The 20,617-nt window shown below is 37.9% G+C and overlaps 1 long non-coding RNA gene across 1 annotated transcript in view; it reads left to right on the plus strand.

The window, feature by feature from the left end:
• Window positions 1-2,190: 2,190 nt before the first annotated feature.
• Window positions 2,191-20,617, plus strand: part of LOC136991682 (uncharacterized) — a 112,861-nt gene continuing 94,434 nt past the window's right edge. Inside the window, exons 1-2 of the long non-coding RNA XR_010883897.1 lie at window positions 2,191-2,268; window positions 9,589-9,639. This is a non-coding gene — a long non-coding RNA (uncharacterized lncRNA). The remainder of the gene's footprint in view (window positions 2,269-9,588; window positions 9,640-20,617) is intronic.

Here is a 20,617-nt window from a genome sequence, read left to right on the forward strand (position 1 = left end):
TCATCTTTGTGGCCCTTCTCTGGACTTGCTCCAGCATGTCCCTGTTTCTCTTGTACTGGGGAGCCCAGAACCGGACACAGCACTCCAGATGTGGCTTCACCAGGGCTGAGTAGAGGGGAAGGATCGCCTCCCTTGACCTCCTGGCAACGCTCTTCCTGGTGCAACCCAGGAGGCTGTTGGCCACCTTTGCCACAAGGGCACATTGTTGGCTCATGGTCAACTTGTTTTCCACTAAGACCCCCAGGTCCCTCGCTGCAGAGCTGCTTTCCAGCAGGTCAGCCCCCAGCCTGTCCTGGTGCTTGGGGTTATTCCTCCCTAGGTGCAGGACCCTGCACTTGTCTTTGTTGGACTTCATGAGGTTCCTCTCTGTCCATCTCCCCAGCCTGTCCAGGTCCCTCTGAATGGCAGCACAGCCCTCTGGTGTATCAGCCCCTCGTCCTCATCTTGTATCACCTGCAAACTTGCTAAGGGTGCATTCTGTCCCATCATCCAGGTCTTTAATGTAGATGTTAAACAGTATAGGCCCCAGTATTGACTCTGGGGAACACCACTAGTCACTGGCCTCCAGCTGGACTTTGCACCACTGCTGACAACCCACTGACCCAGCAGTTCAAAGAGTTTTCAGTCCACCTCTCTGACTATTTATGTAGCCCATACTTCATCAGCTTGTCTATGAGGATGTTATCAGAGTGTTAAAAGCCTTAGTCAAGGTAAGTCATGGTAAACAACATTCACTGCTCTCCCCTCACCGACCAAGCAAGTCATCTCATCATACAAGACTATTAGGTTGTTTAAGCATGATTTCCCCTTCGTAAATCCATGCTGACTACTCTCAGTCACCTTCTTGTCCTTTGCGTGCCTGGAAATAGTGTTCAGGATTAGTTACTTTATCACCTTCCCAGGGATCAAGGTGAGGTTGACTATCTGTTCCCTGGATCGTCCTTCTTGCCCTTCTTGAAGATAGGGGTGCCATTTGCTCTCTTCCAGTCCTCAGGCACCTCTCCTGATCGCAGTGATCTGCCAAAGGTAATCAAGAGTATGTCAAGTCTGTTTAAATGTTCCCTAACCCAATCTTCCTCCATGAAGGGTAAGTCTTCATTGCTCCAGACTTCCCCCTTCAATGCCAGAAGCTTGACATGCCTGAGGGTCAGTGTTATCAGTAAAGACAGAGGCAAAAGAAGGCATTCAGTACCTCTGCCTTTTCTGTGTCCTTTGTCACTAGGGCTTCTGCCCGATATAGCCGCTGGCCCACATTTTCGCTAGACTTCCTTCTGCTGCTTATACTTAGAGAAGCCCTTCTTGCTACCTTTCATGTGACTTGTCAGTATCAACTCCAGATTGGCTTTACCTCACCTAACCCCATCCCTGCATGCTTGGATGGTGTCTCTATATTCCTCCTGGATCACCTGTCCCTGCTTCCACCTCTTGTATGCTTCCTTTTTATGTTTGAGTTTTGTCAGGAGCTCCTTGTCCATCCATGCAGACCTCCTTCCATCTTTGCTTGATTTCCTGCTTGCTGGGATGAACCATTCTTGAGGTTGGAGGAAGTGATCCTTGAATATCAGCCAGTTCTCTTGGACCCCTGTTCCCTCCATGGCTGTATCCCATGAGATTCTTCCAGGCAGATCCCTGAAGAGGCCAAAGTCTGCTCTCCTGAATCCAGGGCTGTGGTCCTGCATTTTGCCCTGCTCCCTCCTCTCAGAATCCTGAATTCCACCATCTTGTGGTTGCTGCAGCAAAGGCTGTCCTCAGCTTTCATGTCTCTGACCAGACCCCTGAAGTGTTGGAGCTGAGCACCACTAAGTCTTCACAGCACAGCAGTAGTTTCAGGGTTGTATATAAGTCATGCTCACCAAAGCTCCTGCTTCCAGTGTGAGCACAAGCAGGGCCATTTCAAGTGTCTGTGTGCCTGATGTGTGAGGCACTCTGTGTACTTGTCAGGTTCTTTCAGCTGTGCCAAAAATCAGAAATTTAAATGTTTGTTTATTATAGCAACATGCTGATCTGATTAAGGAGGTTTATTGGCTTTCTTACAAAAAATAAAATAAATATTATTCTCTTTGTCTGAAGCAGGATAGGAGAATAACGAAATGGCTCTATCAGGCTTGGCAGATTGGGAGTCCAGAAGGAATTTTCCTCTGTCAAATTAGTAGAGATTTTTTTTTTGTTGTTGTTGCCTAATAGTATTGTGAGATCTACTTTGCAGAATCATTTGGCAATTTATCTAACCAAGCACATGGGAACAGCAGTCTCCAGGAGTGCATCCAGGTGATGTTTTATCTCTTGCCTTATTATGTGGTGATTCTCTTGGTCTTTTCCTCTCCCTTCTTCTGACTTTTTGAGACCCTCAAAGCAAAGAGTGGGTCAAATCTGAATTCACCTAAAAATCTCTGTGGACCTTGAACATAATGCCTAGGATAATATATTAGTACAGCAGAAAAGGGACTTAAAACTCATGTCTGCATATTATCCTAAAGCATCTGATACAATTGTCCTACTTTGAGGAAAAGCCAACCCAGTAAATGTAAATAACCTCTTAGACCAAACAAAACAGAAATGTAATAATATTCCAAAATAAAAAAATTATTAGTCTAAAAGATCAAAAAAAAATTAAATAAAAAAACCAGAAAAAAATAGCATAAAATACTCTGGGGCCTTGATCCTGCTGGTTTATTTTACTTCAATTTTTTTCTAATATTATGATACTGTAATTGCCTATGATATATTTCAGGCCAAGAGCCCAAAAAATCTGTCACTGACATCTTTAACTCTTCCAAAGACAAATTATTTTAAAGATTTGGTTTTGACAGTTTAACTCTTCCAAAGACAAATGATTTTAAACTGCCAAAACCACCATGATTAGCTGTAGAAATGCATATGCCTGCATAAATGAGAGCTGCTGATTGCAAAAGGAATTCTGAATCCAAAATTTATAGCAGATATATAGATAATATACTTCTTACTGTCTATATTTTTCTGTAGAAAACACAGTTACGGTGAAGTATGCAAGCACATGTATAGTGCTAATGGTATGATAAGCATTGAGATGTACAAAAAAAGGAAGTAGAATTTTTAAATTATCAAAACAATAAAATTAATATTGTGTAAAACCAGAAATATTTGTGAATATTAGAATATATTAATCTTTATGTGTTTGTGTACATGTGTATGTATGAGTGTGTGCATATATATTCTTTCCCTCTCTTTATCTCACTGCTTTGTTTTGGGTCTATGCAATAGCTGAATCTCCTAATAACATTCTAATAGTAATGTGACCACAGATATCCATGTCATGTCCAAAGTCTTAGTCTTTAAAAGGTAACCGTCACTATCCAAGCCTACTGCCTCCAAGTAAAGGTTCAAATGTCCTCACTCAGAACTGATATCATAGCATTAATGTTCAGATTTAAGACGTACATTGCTAAACAAATATTTAGCTATATAGGAAATAAGGAGGTCAGGAATATATTCTGAATTGGATACTACATCCTGGAAAGCAGTGTTGGAGGGCAATTTGGGGCTATAGTGGACAAACAACTACATCTGAGCTTGTGTTATGCAGCAGAGCACTGGCAGATCCTTTGATGTATAAACAGGGGAGCAATAAATGGGAGCAGGAAAGTGATTTTCATCCTTATATATGGCAGTGCTGAGCCTGGTACAGGAGTACCATGTACTGTTCTGGTATCAACATTTTTTAAAAGGATGTTGGAACAGTGGTACAGAAAAGAACCATAAAATGCCCTACAGAGATTGCACAATCTCTAAGAGATAATTTGATTATAGTGTGTAAGTATCTTCAGGGGAAAAATATAGAACAGTGAACCAATGACTGGGAGCTGCAGACAGACAAGTTAAAATTAAAATGAGGCACAATATTCTTAGAAGTGAGATTGATTAACCATTGGAACAAAAGAGGTGCTTGAATTCTCTTGTATCATGGTCGTCTAATCAAGGCTAGATGTCCTTCTGAAAGTCAAACACAACTTACTGGGCTCAGAGAGAAGTAACTGGGGGAGTCTGAATGACCTGTTAAATACTGTCTGACAGAACAACTGAATTATTTAGTCCTTTCACTAGGGAACTCTCTTATAATGTGAAGCCGTGTATCCATTCTGGACTTCCGTCAGGTAGGCTGATTTCTGGGCCACATCTCTCAGTGCCCCCCACATCAGACAGGAAATTCAGAAGCGTTCCACTCGTGTTATCTGCTGAAAATGACACCAAATTTCTCTTTGATTAATCTTGTTGATATCAGAATTAGAACATTCTTTGTATAAGAAATATCCCCCAAATTTGGATATTTCTTACCTTCCCTCAAGGCTGAATATTAGTGATGTTTAATGCATGTAATATGATATAAGGGCTATCTGTCATCCGTACGTTCCTCACAGACAGGACAAAATCTTAGAAACCATGAAATCTTTCATGTGAAAACTGGTTGTTCAAAGTTGGGGTACTCCTAGATGATATACCAGCATAGGCTAGCTCTAAAGAAAACCTTTTGGACTCTGATGGGAGTTGGGAAAGCCCTATTTTCCTATCTGGGTTGTGGCCTATGATGTCTAGTTTAGGAGCCCTATCATAGGCTAGGCAGCACTGTGCCACTTACTGTACAAACACAGAGAAAGGTCAGTCCATCCTGAAGAGATCTTATATATTATTAAGTAAGGCACCATATAAAGCCTTGGTGCATCATCACATAAAGGGCTTACACTTTTGCATGTGACCAATTTACTGGAGAGGACAAGTTATCACCCATTAGCCAGTCGGTATGAACTGTCTGTCTGCACACACAGTCCTCTTGAGGGCTAAGCTAATTTCACTTTATCCGGCCCTTTCTGTGGGCTAAGAGCATGTATATGGACAGTTACCATGGACCAGCTGATGTCTGGTGACTTGTGTCCCCATAAGTGATGTGTCTGAGCCTATTTTAAATCTGCGTCTCTCCCTCTAGCTCAACACACATAATAGAGTTACTCAGCCCAAGAAGTATACATTTACCCATGTTGAAGAGAAACAGTAAAATGAAACAGTGGATGACAGCAAAAACTGCTGTGTTTTTTTGCCTTGTCTATCCTGCATATATGTATAAGAGATACAGATGAAAAGAAAACCTGTTTATTACTAGCTAATGGTAGACATAGAAAAGATTGTAATTCAGAATAATTCTTACTCTATGTGGAGCCAACTTTTCTGTTTAATTAGCTAAGAAATATATTAAATACCCAGTTTTTTTATTGTTTTTTCCTTTAAAAATAAGTAAAACATTTAGCAAGTTTACTGAACTGTTGCTACAGCATACCTTGGGGGAGGAGGAGGCAGCTGTCAATGGTTGACTGAACTGAGATGCTTAAAAAATAGTGATGAATAACATGTACAGTTACGGCTGAAAGTGTACATCACCTTAGAGTTATCAGCAATGGCAAAGAAAACAATGTTACTAGCATCTATAGCCATCTGTAAGAGAGAATGGACAGAGTGTTTTTTGTTTGTTTGTTTGTTTGTTTGTTAACCAAAGCCTTAGCAACAAGACCTTCTGAAGACAGGAAGCACTTCCATTATTTCCTGTGAAAATTCAGTCAGATCCTGTACTTTTTCTGTTCCACGTAGGATGGAAGAACACCCCCTGCCCTGCGAATTAGTGGGTTGTATTTTTTTTAATCTGATACTGTTCCAGTCTCATCTTTTTTATATGCAGTGCCTAAAATACTCTTTTGTGCATTACTTCTGATTCCTGGTCCTGTTCTTTTAATCCTCATAGGCTTATTTTCAAAATCAGACCTATTTTTGCTGCCTTATTTAAGATATCATTCTACTATCTTATTAAATTACTTAGCACACACTTTGCAAAAAACTCACTGGAGGTACTAGTGGACTATGTTATATCAAGTATGCTTACTGCTATATTTTCGAAGCACCACGATTTGGAATTTGACTTCATGACTCCACTTGGCATCAATAGGAAGCACATGTGGTTGTTTCTCTAGTTTACTATTTGAAAATGAATGGATACTTTCCTAAATTATTTTAAGAAAAAGCCTCAGTAGTTGATCCTGCAGGACTGGATCTTAAATTTCAGTATGTGAATCAAAGATGAGAGGAAAATCAGTTATGGCAATGGGGGAATGGAGTTTGGGTTATTTACAGAGTTATAAATCTCTTTCATTCCCAATACGATACATCTTTACCTGTTGTCACATGAGTATAGTGACTCAGCAAGGCCAATGTGAGAACTGTGCTGTGCTCTGGGTCAAAAGGCGGAAGAGATTTGCTGACCTAAATGAGACTGGGGTCTTTCAGGTTTGGTTCCACCTCTTGAAGAGGCCAAAACATCGTGATTTAAAAGACTTTAATACTCCCTGTCTGGCCAATTGGGTAGAGGGGTTGGAAAGACAAGTGTTAAGAGTGACTGATGTACTTTCCTTATTATAGTGTTTATTTTTTCAATTTCAAAAGAAAGTCCGTGTTGCAGAAAATGCTATTAATTAAATGAAATGGACTCAGCTGCATCATTTGGAATCAACTCATTCCTCTCTGAAAACCCAGAAATCACAAAACTCATTCTATTTAATATACATCATTCCATAAGACTTTAAGACATTTTCCAAATAAGAAACAACTGGAACTTTCTATCCTTAGAAATAATAAACTGAAATTAATATTGAAGAATATTTGATTTTGGTTCTTAGATATTTTTGAGGAAGTATTGTAATTTCATGATCAATGCCAGGCCAGTTTTGCTACTAATTTTTAAGATAATTATCATCCTGGGAGATATCTGGTCTATTACACCCTCTCATAAATAAAGACACTGGCTTGTGTCAGATATGGTCACAATGAATGGGAATGGGTGAAAGTGATTTATACCAAAATATGCTCCATCTGCTTGCTTTGGAATACTCATTGCATTTCAGTTTCATATTTCTCTTGACCAGAGACTGTTAACATCATTGAAGTACTCTGATTTCCACAAATAGAGGCCAAAACGAGAAGATCAAACTCATTTTCTTTTACGAGCCAAGCCTGGATTTGAGTTTAGGTCTCAGGAAAGACAAGGATGTAAAGCTGATATTCTCTTTCATCCTATTCTTCTATTGCTCTTTTTGTTTCAGCTTAGCTATCCTGTGTCTTACTCATAGACTTATGTTACAGATTTAGGTCACTTCCAGAGTTTTACATCTGGAAATAAAATTCTGCTATTAAGCGGCAGCAGTCATAGGAAGGCCTATTTTAATGTGACAACATAAAAGCTGCATATATTATTTTAGATTCAGAGATAAAATGAAGGCTAGTGTTGTGAATCTGTGCTACAGTACAAGAGCAAATCAAGAAGTTACAGCTTGTTCTGGTGTCAAATGAAACAACAAAATAGACAGCTGAGCTGAGGATTTCCATTTCAATTCCGATGAAGCTTTTCCATTTCAATATATATGGAAAATTCATGGCTTTCCTTGCTTCAGCCTGACTGCAGTCTAACCTAAATGATTAAAGGCATTGTAAGAATTAAAATAATAGAGTATTTATTCATTCATTTCTGTGATAATTTTATTAAGCTAATGTGCAGACAGCACTAAGAAATACTCTTCAGACCTTTCTGCATCCTTATCTACTATTTTATATTAAATACACCTGCCCACCATATTCAGGTTGGTGTGAAGGGGGATTCACCTCAGTAGATATACAGCTGAATCTCCAGGCTACTATACTGGAAATGGAAAGCTGCTTTACTAAACTTGTTTATCTGTCTAAAACAGGATTTGTTGAATCATCACCAGCACATTACAAGACTCTAACAAAGACTGAGATAGATTATATCACCTATGAATAGGACCATGTGTCGAATCTAATGTACGCAATTGTTTGAAAATAAAACCTTTCATTTCATAATCATTAAAATGTTCTGTCTATACTGACATAAATAATAAATGGATTCTTCTTGAAGTAAACCACATGTGTGCTGACCAGTGAATGTGCCATATAATTGCAGTACTTTTATGTTCAGATGGCAGAATACATACTTTGTTTAAAAATATTGGTTTAGTAAATATTTTACAAGATAGTTATGAGTAAATGTGGTAAGAGGAGGACAGACCAATATAATTCAGTTTGCCACAGCCATAGACTTTGAAGTAACTTAAATGTATTTTTGACACATATAATTTTCCTTGATACTTAAATACAGTTTAACATTTACATCTGCTACATTTATGTAAGCTAGAGCTTACATTAAAGGTAAGAATCTTCAAAAAAGCTTTCACCTTTCCAAAGAAGAAGAGCAGACCTTTTCTTCTTTGAAAGATGTAGAAAAATGTAATATTTAAATTATGATTTATTGATAATGGTCCATTGCACATCCTGAGTGATACGTATTTTGTACATTCTAGTTATTAGAGTGACCATAAGTGACTTCTTAAAAATATGTTTACGAAAGCTTTTGTAGATAAACATGAAATGGTATAGCACTAAAGAAGAAGCACCAAAACTATTGTGTGAGATGAACATCCTGTTTTCTGTATTTCTCGACTCATGTGCCCACGGAAAAGATTTTCTTCAAAGACTTTATCGTAGCCATAGCCATAAGCATATACACTCACTGCACAGCTGTGTGGTGTGATCTGAGAAATGAATTTATATTGTGGAGTGAAATGTATGAAATGATTCCCTCGGGTTTGTGGCTTCCTTTGAGCCAACATTTAAAGAAAATGAACCAAAACAAACCTAAACAAAACAGTTCCCTCTGTGGCTAACCCCACAGTTTACAAGTAGTAATAATTAAAAAACAACTGAATAAACCTACTTTCAGTCCAGCCCCACTTCTAGATGTGCTGATGTGTTACCCTAAAAACCCAAAGTGCCCTGACATCACCTGACTACTTTTGTGTTTCCCATCTCACAGAACAAATACAGAGAGAGACAAGCCCTGCTCCACTCCCAAAATAGGGGCCTCTGGATTTCTATTATGGCAATTAAGATGCTAATACAACTGAAGATCACACAGAGGCTTGCACAGACCTTTAGGCGTATCATTTTAAGCTGAGGTGAAGGTGTTATGAGCTGGCACAACGAGGCAATTCAATGATTAAAATGATTCTAGAGCAGGTGGCACTCAGCAGCACATAAAATCCTGCACCTCAATCATTCAGGAATGGGAATCAATTAAACCACTTAGTAAAAGACAGAATATTAAAGTTTTAAAGATATGACTAGAGACCCTCTCTCAGATTTTTGGTAGCAAAATTAAAAAAGTGGAGAGAGTTGAGAGGCAAATTACAGAAGATTTACTGTGAAGCCTGGGTCTTTATAGGGAAGTTAGTGATCCCAAGTACTTTGTGGACTGTGCTCATTAAAGTCCTATCTAAATGAAACAGTTTTTTTTCAAATAACAACTGAAAAGTTGATGGCTAAATATTATGTACTGAATTTATATTAAAAAGGATTGTATTAAAAAGGACTGTTTAACTCCACCTAATCCATGCAATTAAAATCTCTTAGGTATTTAAAATAAGTCAGAAAACTGACATCATTGGTATTTCCTGCTTTCTGTCATATTTAAAGAATTAAGAAATGTTTCTTTTTGCATTTCAGCTCTTCTTCAGCTGTGATCAGAATGAACGTTGGAAAGAAAGAGAAAGTAAGGTAAACTACTTTTATATTTTAAGAAAGACTATGTTTGAAATTCAAATGGAAACCTGCACTTGCTTTTTCTGTTTGAAAACTGATGACTTCATTGTTTCCTGTCATTTAGACTGTGGCCCTATAAATCTTTTTACCCTTAATTAACAGTGAGAGTCTTGGTGATGGTAGCCTACAGAAGGAACACTAACCAACACTAGTAACTATTCCTGAAGCACAAGAATAATTGGCACTCTTGTGGTGTTACTTGTGCCCATGTAATTCTTTATTTGGACTAAAACATCACTCATTCTGCTCCTTCTTTTCCTTCCCTCCCTTTTAACAGTCATTAAAGGAGCATCTCATAGCATAGTTATTTGTAGACATAATAAATAAAAGATGCTTGGCAGACTGACAATAACGTCACTGCAAAGAACATTGTTCTCAGTGCTGTATCAATAGCACACCAGCAATTTTTTGATGGGAATGATGTTCAGGACTGTGCTACTGACAGTATATGAAAATGCTATGGTTAACCACCATGGAAAATTGTAGAAGCCACCTTTTGCTCGATAAGTGGTCTTGTTTGTAATGCCTGCCTTTGCTTTAGTGATCAGCTTTTCCCTTGTATGGTATTGCAGGGGCCAAACTCAAATTATAAGTCTTAGTACAAAAGGGAAGTGGGTCAGGGCCAATATATTCTCAGTTTCAGCACCAAACTTAATCTCCTTGACTTCTTTAATACTACAAAATCTATCTAGTTAAATGCAATATGTGTGGAACAAGAATATTTGTTTTTGCAATCTTTGAGAGAACTCTGGAGGACCTTTGATTTATATTTCTCCCTCTGTTGTTGTTCTGGCCTTAATATCATATTTTATTATATTTTTAGCTTACTACATATGTTAAATGATTTGCAGTTCATGTCTGGAGAAAACATACATACAGCTGTTCCTGCTTCTTTCTTAGAATTTCCTTTTTTTTTCTTTTGTGTATTTAGAGCATACTTTCTTTGCATGCGGTGCAGCTGTGCCTACTGCTGTTGTGGGAGTGGTTTTTCACTTCACACTATAGGGGCTTCCATACATCAGCAAGCCAGGGACTGCACCCAGATACTGAGTGTCAGCTTCATGTCACAGTAAACAGTGGCAGCCTGTGACCTTAGATTCTTTGCTAATACTTCTTGACATCTTCCAGATTCACAGGCTAACCTGTAAGGAAAATAAATAAATAATGTGCTGTGCAAAAGCACTTTAAGACCAAAGAAACAAATAAATGGTTAGCTCTTCAAGTTATGGAATCTTTTTTTTCAGTTTAACCAGGAAAAATTAGCATAGCAAATGCTGTTCTGCAAGAGAACTATTCTTCTTTCTAATAAATATTCTGGGAATAGTGTTATACACTTAGCAAGCTTGAATTCCCGCAGTTATAAATCATCAATGTTCCATATGGCACAGGCACTTTTTGAACTGTGTATCCATTGGAAAAATCTTTATATTGTTTTTTGGAATGCTTTTCCTTTGCCCCTACATTTATAAATCACACTGTCACCTTCAGAATTTGTTTATTTTCCAAATGCTTGTCTGCAGCGAGGAGGGTAAAACAACAACAACAGAACTGTCTTTTCCTATACTTGTACTATTTCAGCTGGTACAATTGATGGAAGGCTTACATTGTATTAATGATTCAGCTCTGCTTTCAGACAGTCTGTGTTGCTATTGAACGCCTTTCCTTAAAACAAGTGCAAAGAGTGTTTGAACCCCTACCTAAAAATAGGGGCTTTTAATGGAAGGTATAAGATGCTAACTTACAAGGGAGAGAGTGTAGGAAGCTGGTGGGGCTGCACTGGCCTACGTGCAGCCACAGAGGATGCTATCAATAGCAACCTGGGTAGATTTGGTCCAACCCCAGGTGAATAGGCACTTATGTCAGTTGCAACCCCTGCCGGGTTTAAGCAAATGACCTTCAGGACACTGTATAATAGAAAGCCTTTCATGCTACTTCTGAAAAAAGAAAAGTTTGCATTAATTATTATTTTAATCCAATGGTTTTACAGTTAATAAAATGCTCAGATGGCAGATTAACTCTTGCTGTAATTATCATTTCTCCTTGCTTAGAAATGGATACATGGACTGAAAGGTCAATTCTATCATAGTTTCTGCTCGCAGCTCAATATATGCTTCACTGAAGTACCATGCAGCTACTACGGCATTACCTGTACAGGGGAACTTACTTTATCATATGTGCTCTCTCCAGCTCTCCCTGCTGCACTAGACACTTCCCCCCCCCCACAATTTCTCAGCATGAGTCACAACTCATACAACTCTTCGTTGATTTGCTCCTGTTCTCAAGTATAACATACCTCACTGCTGAAAGTGGCACAAGGGCTAGACTTAATGATTTTATTACCCCTCATTCATGCATGTGAATCATCTAAAGAAATATATGCTATTTAAATGATAAATAGCAAGAAAATTAAAAAAAAAAAACTTATTACACTAGTCAGAGATTCCTCAGGCAGAGAGGACCGTCTGCCTGATGCAAGTCATAGATATCAAAGTACTCTGTAGTATATAAAGAAATCAAAATCATATTGATATCCAGTGAGATCCAGCTTCAGGTTACATTTCTGAATACCCAAAATGACTGCAGGTGCTTTACATCTTTCCCCCAATGATTTACCATGATGAGCATAAGAATGTGAACTCAGTTACTTTCTAGCAACTTCCTACCACCAGTAGTGAATGAATACTTGCATGAGCAGTCCCACTAAAGTTAATAGAGCTACCACTCACAAATAGGACTGGGAGTTCTGTGGTCCAGCCTTAAGGATGGTAAAGGGAGCAGAAGGTGAGATACATAAAAGCATATGGCCTGAAACAATGTAGGGAGTAGGTTGCCAATTGATTCCATGAATTAAAAGTAAATACTCTTTTCCTTGACCCTTTTGCTTGTGCGCCAAGATGTGGGAACTCTCACATTTCATGACTGTCATGAACAAGGATTATCTGCTTTTCGAGGAAAACCAAACATCCCAAAGCACCAAACCTTTGAAGCTTGAGTAGTTGAAGGAATCCTCACAATTCCACGAGAAAATCAGGAGAACAAAAACTCAGAAATCAGTGAGGAAGAAGTCAGGGTTTGATTCATGAACCTAACTATAATATCTGTAATATCGAGATGGGAGTGGTCACATGGAAGGCACATTCTTTTATTTTAATGTTTATAAAAAGTAACCGCTGTAGTAATAGAAGGTGGTGTCTGAGATCGACCACAAAAGTGCTGGAAGTTCAGGAGGAACTCTCTGGTCTGTAAGAAAAAAACAAAACAACCCCACAATATAACAGGCAGTGGAAAAATAACAAGTTACAGTAAAGAATTCATTGTCTGCCTAAAGGAGAATAAAGCTGAAGAGGAAGAACATTTCTTTCTAGGAAATAGAAAGAAATCTATGATGAAATTAAAACATAAAAAGGAGTACACCTTCTCTTAGGGAAAAGAACAAAAAATCTAAAGTTCAGGTGCTGCAAATGATATAAATGTCTCATGTTAGCAATTATTAGATGATCTGAAAACAAGAATCTCTTATTTTTAGGCAGCCACCAATCACTTTAAGGTTGTCACTAGATTTTTTTAGTATGTACTCTCCTGTTAATTATCTCCAAGTAAATGAATGCCTACAAGCAAAATGTGTAGGTCCTGAATCACTTCTCTGTAGCCAGACCTTTATTTTTGTGGATTTCAGCAGAACTCTAGTCAGATGTGTCTCTGGAAAATACCTTCTCCCTGAGTGGGAAGAAAAGAGGGTGACCAACCCATGAGCTTAAATGGGATCTGCAACTAACCAACTGAATAGCAAAGCAATACTGAAGATTTCCCCACACATCCACACCACTGTGTGGTGTCCCTAAGCCAACAGAGATAGATAAGTCTCTTTCTGATTAACCAGACATGCTCTCTATAGGCAAGCCCAGACAGGTACTGCAAATTGCCTGGGACGGTTTTGGTTTAGGGAGCTCTGACAGTGGCCGGATCCTATCAGTGCTCACGTACTTTTTTTATTAAAAAGGGTTATTTCAATGAGGAAGCCAAAGTTAAAGGGTTGATCTTCCTAGGTCTGGTAATCTGTAACTGGTGACCTTTCAATATTTCCTAATCAAATCAACAGCAGCAGCTTAGCTCAAGTTTAAGTGTTATTCCTGGAGGCTGCTCACTCTCACTGACTGATCCATCAGCCATATAGACCAGCACCCAGACTAGCTGCTGCTTAAACTCCTGACCTCAGCAAACTCCAGACTATGCCTGTAGCTTTACTTTCCAATTCTGGGTCTAATTTTTTCAGCTCTTGATGTTGCTTGTATTCTTGCTTTTATGGAGGCTCCTCTCCGCGTAGTATTTACTGGACACACAAATTTGAAAGAGTTTGTCTTTCTTCATATAAGATTTCATATACAATTTTAAAGCTTCCACACTGTTGGTGTTTCTTTACCCATATCCTGTTTAGCAGATCTCCTTTATATTCTTGCTTTATTTTTTTGTTGGGTGGTTGCATTAGAGTCAGAGTAAGTGAAAAAAAGATGATGACTCTCTTGATGGTATGGAGAATATATGGAGATGTGTATACCAATAATCGGAAATATGGATTATAATTTTGATTCAAAGGTTGCATGACCTATCTGAGATGCAGCAATTTTCATCTGCATCCTGTAGATTTACCTTGCTTAAAATGATGCAGTAATACTATGACACTCTCAGTTATAGATAGTGTCTGTATGAATAATTCAGAGGATGAAGGTTCTGTGACTCTTCATCTACTTCCTTCCCTGAAATATGCTGTGAATATGGTGTGCCATTGTTTTAGGTAATCTGATCCATAGTTGCTTGAGATTAGCTGGCATTGATTTACAAATGGCAAGAGAAATCGTACTTATAGTACACCCTGGCGCTTGTATGATATAGCCTTCCTTCTGAATCAGAGAATAGGTTCTTCTTTTTATTAAACAGTTTCTCTTGTGGTTAGAAAATTACTCTCTGCAGAACACCATCACAGCTGTGAGTCCATCTGCAGTTGGATAGAAGTCTGTTCTGCCAGATAAATGGCTAGGTCTGAATAGCCCTTTTGTGTTCAAGAACTCTTCTGGGTAGAATATGGAACAGATTTTGAACAGGAAAGGAAAGTATTTCAGGCCAGATGGTTAATCTGATAGAGCTATATTCTGACAGAAGGAAAGAGTAGTATTGTGTAGTTTTGCAGTCATATCAGGAACAGAAAAAAAACCCTCCACTAAGTTAATGGAGATCCGTGATTGTGCTGGACTCTAGGGTAATAGGACAGTTCCTAATATTATATAATGTAAAATTGCTAATGTAGTATGATAAAATTTTCATGCTGTTCCATTGTTTCAGCATTTCCTGAGTGGAAAGAATGTCTCAGATCCATATTCTTGCAAACAATTCTTCATTAACTGAATAAAGTTTGTATGTGTATCTGCATATGTGTGATCTGGATTTGGTGAACTTAATCTGTTTTTGTGTTTCTTTGTAAGATGAGTTTCATCTATATGAAATCCTGGGGAGGATCTTCCATTTAAATTGTAGGGCTAGAAAGGATTGATTCATTCCATGGAAAAGGTGAAACTGAGACTATCAGCTAATATGATAGTGTGTCTAAACTTGTGACCAAATGCCACCATTTATAATATTAGACCAGGGGTCAGCAACTTAAAGAAGAGCAAAACCTAGTGTACGGGCCAATTTAGGGTGCCAGATAAAAGGTCCAAGGAAGCCACAGAATCTAGAGCAAGGCAGCTGTGAAAGGCAGCAACAGCTCACTCTCACCAAGTTCCACATTTCCTGGGATCTGGGCCTCTCAGAAGGGCTGATATACTGCCGATAAGACACTTGTGTTTTCTGAGAGGCAGTGTCTTTTGTTTCTCACTGAGTTTCCGCTGGCCTATTTAATGTTTTAGTTGAGAAAGAAAAATGCAGTCTGGCATACTGTCCTCAAAAGATTGCCAACTTCTGCATCAGAGAGTGGTCCTTGAGAAACCTGGACCAAGTTTATGTGTTGGTGTTTTATTAGTTTAGAAAGTGAATGTAAACTTGAAAATGAAATGCATGAATAACTGGTTTCATTATAGCATAATAAAAGAAACTTGGTGAGATCTTTACAGATTGTGTTCGGAATACACCTGTGCTGAGTACCCAAGAAAGGGATTTATTTACAGTGTATTTAGGCAGTTTATGGAAGTTCTAATTAATCTCTTCATCTTTAACTGTGATCTATGATCTAGAAGGCAGAAGTCATTTGACATACACTATGGTGGCACTCATTAAAAAAATTAATTTCAGAGCCTCCTTTCAGGGTCTTACACCTAAGCGTGCATGTCTTATTTTTTTGATGTGTAATGTCAATCATCTGAATAAGAATTGGATAAGAAACTGTGATGAAGGGACAGAAGTTTGTGCAGATACAATTTAAAAATGTGAGAAGAAGTAGAGGTAAAGAAACCTGGAAATCTAGACATTATGTTTCTAAAGCATCTGCAGTCCTCAGCCTTTGAGTATGTACTTATCAAAAGAAATAGGGATAGGTGAGTTAATGTTAGCTCTTCTTTCAGATCATACTTCAAACTTGTCAGAGTATTTAACTTTGATGGAAATAAACAGGGATTTTCTTTTCCAAGTCTCATAGATAGATAGATTACACATTAACATAGTTATTCGCAGACTTGTAAGATAATTCAGGTTGGGAGGGACCTCAGGAGGTCTCTAGTACAACCTCCTATTCAAAGTATGGTGAGCTATGAGATCAGACCAGGTTGCTCATGGCTTTATCCAGTCAGATCTTGAAGACCTCCAAGGATGCAGATTGTGCAACCTCTCTGGGCAACCTGCCCCACTGCTTGATCATCCTCGTGGAGAAAATGCTTTTCTTTATATTCAGCATGAACCTCTCTTTCTTTCAGTTTTTGCTTGTCACTTCTTATCCTCCTGCCATGCACCACTGTGAAGATCTTGGCTCCACCTTCTTGTTAACATCCCCATAGACACTGGCAGGCTGCCTTTAGGTCTCCCTGAAGCTGCCTCTTTCTCAGGCTGACCAAGCCTGGTTTGCTCAGCCTCTCCCTGCAGGGCAAGTGCTCTCACCCCTGACTGTTGTGGTGGCCCTATGCTGAACTTGCTCCAGTTTGGCAACCTCTGTCTCATATTGGGAAGGCCAAAATGACACAGTATCTAGATGCGCTTTCACAAGCACACTGAGGAAAACAGTGTCAAAAGCCTTGCTACAGTAAAGGTAAATGACATCTGCCCCTCTCCCCTCATCCACAAATGCTGTGTGCCTTTGTGAGGGCATAAGTATTTCTTCAGGTAAACACTCTTGCATGATCATTTACAGAAATTGCTCTGCTGATTCTGGAAGAGTAACTCCCCTGAGATGTTATCCAGCAGCAACATCCTGCAATCAGGGGACAAATCAGAGTTATTAAACAGCTAAATTTATATGCAACTTGCAGTTCTTAAACTGTCAGTCATAAAAACCCCTTTCACTGGGAAGATCCAATAAGAATTGAATATGGAAGAATACAAACATAATATAGCCCAGATGATAAACATTGGTTTTGTGATCTTCCTTCCACAAACATATCTTAGAGCTTAGGAGGGACTGGCCACAATAAAGGTTGTATTCTAATATGAATGAGATGAAAGTTCAGATGTCTTTGTATTTGGTTAGGGCTCATCTACAGTGCCAACTTGATGAGCTGTAGGTGTATGCAATGACTCAAAGGCCTTACTCAAAGGCCTTTAAGCATTCTATAGATGTTTGAGTCACCACAGAAATTTTAATGAAAAGGATATCCTTAGACATTTATAAGATCCTACAAGATGCTTTTGTCTTCTTAGATGCACACTGACAGTTTATTATTTTCTTCTAGCTGTGCAGGTTTCAGAGTAGCTTCTTTAAAACATGCTATTATATCCATGGGACTTTCTCAGTAAGACTGGTTTGCAATAGATTTAACCCATATTTGTGGTTTGAAAACACAGAGTAACTTCAGGCTGGCATTGTTTATAGAGCATATTAATTATATTATTAATGATTTATATTTGAGGCAATATTACTTCTAGAAGCCATTTTATGAAGTCCCTATAACCTTGTAGCATGATCTTCAAAGAGGAAAAAATTGCAATATATCTAATGTAATTATGGGTAAAAATCCTTTAAGTACTGCTTGGTTTACCAGGTAAAAGTTTATGGTACTATTGGAGCCTTGGGGAACTGGAGATAACTGCATGGTCAAAATGGTTCTGATCTTGGATAAGCTGTTAATTTGTTATTAGAAGTTAATTTATTAAACACTAGCAGTTGTTTAGTGAGCTGTCTAAAGAAGGGAGATGAATGCAACTGGCAGCAAAATATTAATAAATCCTCTGTACAGGAAGGATTTTACACTGTTATTGAGACCTTCCTCTTCTGGGTAAGGGTTTTTATTTTCTCATGTGAATTTCTGTCGCTGCATACTTCCTTTCAAACACAAGACATGAATAGTACTTAAGTCACAAAGAGCAATAGTACATTGAGTTTTACACATTTATGTGACAAGGCTCTCAGACTGCTTCAGTACTGAGGTTTTTGACACTAATCGGATCAAGTATATCAGCACAGTGCCTATGTCTCTGCTGCAAAAAGGCAGCTTTAGAACTGTTTAAAAATATAGGAAAACTCCAGCATCTTTACAAAATACTTTACTTATATTTATCTATCTTCAGGTAGAGGAAGCATAAGTTTTGCCAGACACTGACAGATGCAGATTCAGAATGGAGGTGTGTTATCTTGTTTATGGCAGGGGTCAGTATGGCCTCTTTAAGAGAAAACAAAAGAAGATGACAGTGGCTTTTTGGAAAAATTCTTCTTCCCTGGTAGTCTGATACTTCTTTCTATCCCAGCAGAAAGCCTGGTTATTAGAGGCTGAGCTGTTTGTTGCCACTGCTTCCAGATGATAGTGGAATGCAATATATGGGGGTTAAAAGATGAGAGGGAACCTGTGGTCTTTGAGGAGGTCCTGCAACTGGAATTTAACCTGTAACTGCAGCGTAAAAGATTGAACTATTTTGAGAGAGGATAGTTCATGCTTTGGTATATGAGAATATATCTAGTAAAACTCTTGGGTATGCTTTAATTCTACTATAACTTATGTCATTATCTTGATATTTTTTGCAGGTTTGATCCTTTTCTGGAACCTGACTGTTCCATTACCAACAGCAATAACTTGCAGCAGAAAGCTCCATAATTTAATTGCTGTTGGGTGAAAAGGTTTTTCTGTTATCTGATTGATGTTTCAGCCTTTCATTTTTATACAGTTCTCTTGCGTTCTCTGTCATGAAAAAGGGAATATAGCAACACCCCATGTAATTTCTCTTAACTAGTCATTTCATTTGCTTTCATTATGTCATATTTCTGCTTGTCTCTTTTAGAGGAAAATTGTCTCAGTTTTTCCTTCTCCTATATTTCTTCATTGTCTTTTTCTTTATACAACCTTTATATTTATTGTTGTTGTTTTGTGATATATGAGGACCAGAGATATTAATATGATAATCACCTTTGACATTTTTATTAGTAAAAAAACAAGTGTTACATACTGTTAAGTGAATGAGCAAGCTGAATGAAGGGACTTAACCTGCGTTCCTCCAGATAGATATAATGGCAAGTAGATCTGAGATTACAAGAAAAGCCAGCAGTTTTGCCTGATACTTTCTAAGCCTAAAATCCCATCCATCAGTGACCAGGATTTCTCACAGTCCACGTGCTCTGATCTATGATCACGTAAAGATATTGGGGTTTTAAGGTGTCACTGGTTTTGGAGCCTTTGGTAAAATTTGTGAAATGTTGTTATCAAAATATTGATAGCAAAACTTGGTATTGTCAGAAGGAAGATATTTATTTTTATTATTCACATTTCAATAGCACCCATTTGTACGGTAAATGCTTTCCAAGTGTCTGAAAGCACACTCTCCTCCAAACAGATGTGTGATGTATATCACCAGTCCTGGAAAGACTTCCATGTGTTTTTCACATGGGAGTTACACTAAAGGATTAGATCAATGTGGAAAATTAAATGTGTGTGTATATTTATAATATGGAGGCCTGAGATTTAGCCAGTTAAACTGTTTTATTTCAGAAGATATTTACATAAAATTTTATTCTTTGCATTCATTAGTCTGTTCCATGCCAGTTTCAGTCTTGTATCTTGGTCTATTTCAGTTTATTCATATCAGCCTAATTTTTCTATGGTTATGCAGTTACTTAAATATTAAGTATGAACAAAATAAAAGGGATAAGTGATATTAAACTGAAATCCATTGGCCATTAAAGTAATTGGTGCAGTGCTGAAATATTTAAATTGTTGCAGCATTAATACATGGTTAAGCACAGAAACATATTTATTAAAAATTGATTTTATTTATCTATCTATCTATAAAATAACAGATAGCTTTTTTGTAACATAAATGATATAAAAATCACATAAATTCCATTTTATACAATTTTATCTTACATAGTCAGTACATAGTAACACAAAATGCATCCTCAGCAGTTTTCCTGTATGCCTTTTTCTTTCTAGGGTATCACAGAATGGTTGAGGTTGGAAGGGGCCTCTGGAGATTATCTAGTCTAACATGTCTAGTAAAATATGTCTTTGAATCTTTTTCAGGGCTAATTATATTGCTATGAATAAGTGAGATTTTTCATGGTTAGGATATCAAAACATTTTGTTCACTCATCTTACCTTACATGAACATGTGGATAAGGTATTTGTAATTTATTAAATGCTTTCTATTTGTCTGCATCATTGTAAGGCTTCAGTGAATTGTTGTCAAACCCCAGCCTTGAGATCCAAAAGCATTTACCCCCAATCCTTTCCAGATAAACAAAGGCAGCCATCATAGCCAAACTGGAAAGTGCTGCAAGTATTTAGACAACTATATATAACCCCACAACCAC

Source organism: Apteryx mantelli, chromosome 3, assembly GCF_036417845.1.
Source record: "Apteryx mantelli isolate bAptMan1 chromosome 3, bAptMan1.hap1, whole genome shotgun sequence".
In the NCBI taxonomy this organism is placed as follows: domain Eukaryota; kingdom Metazoa; phylum Chordata; class Aves; order Apterygiformes; family Apterygidae; genus Apteryx; species Apteryx mantelli.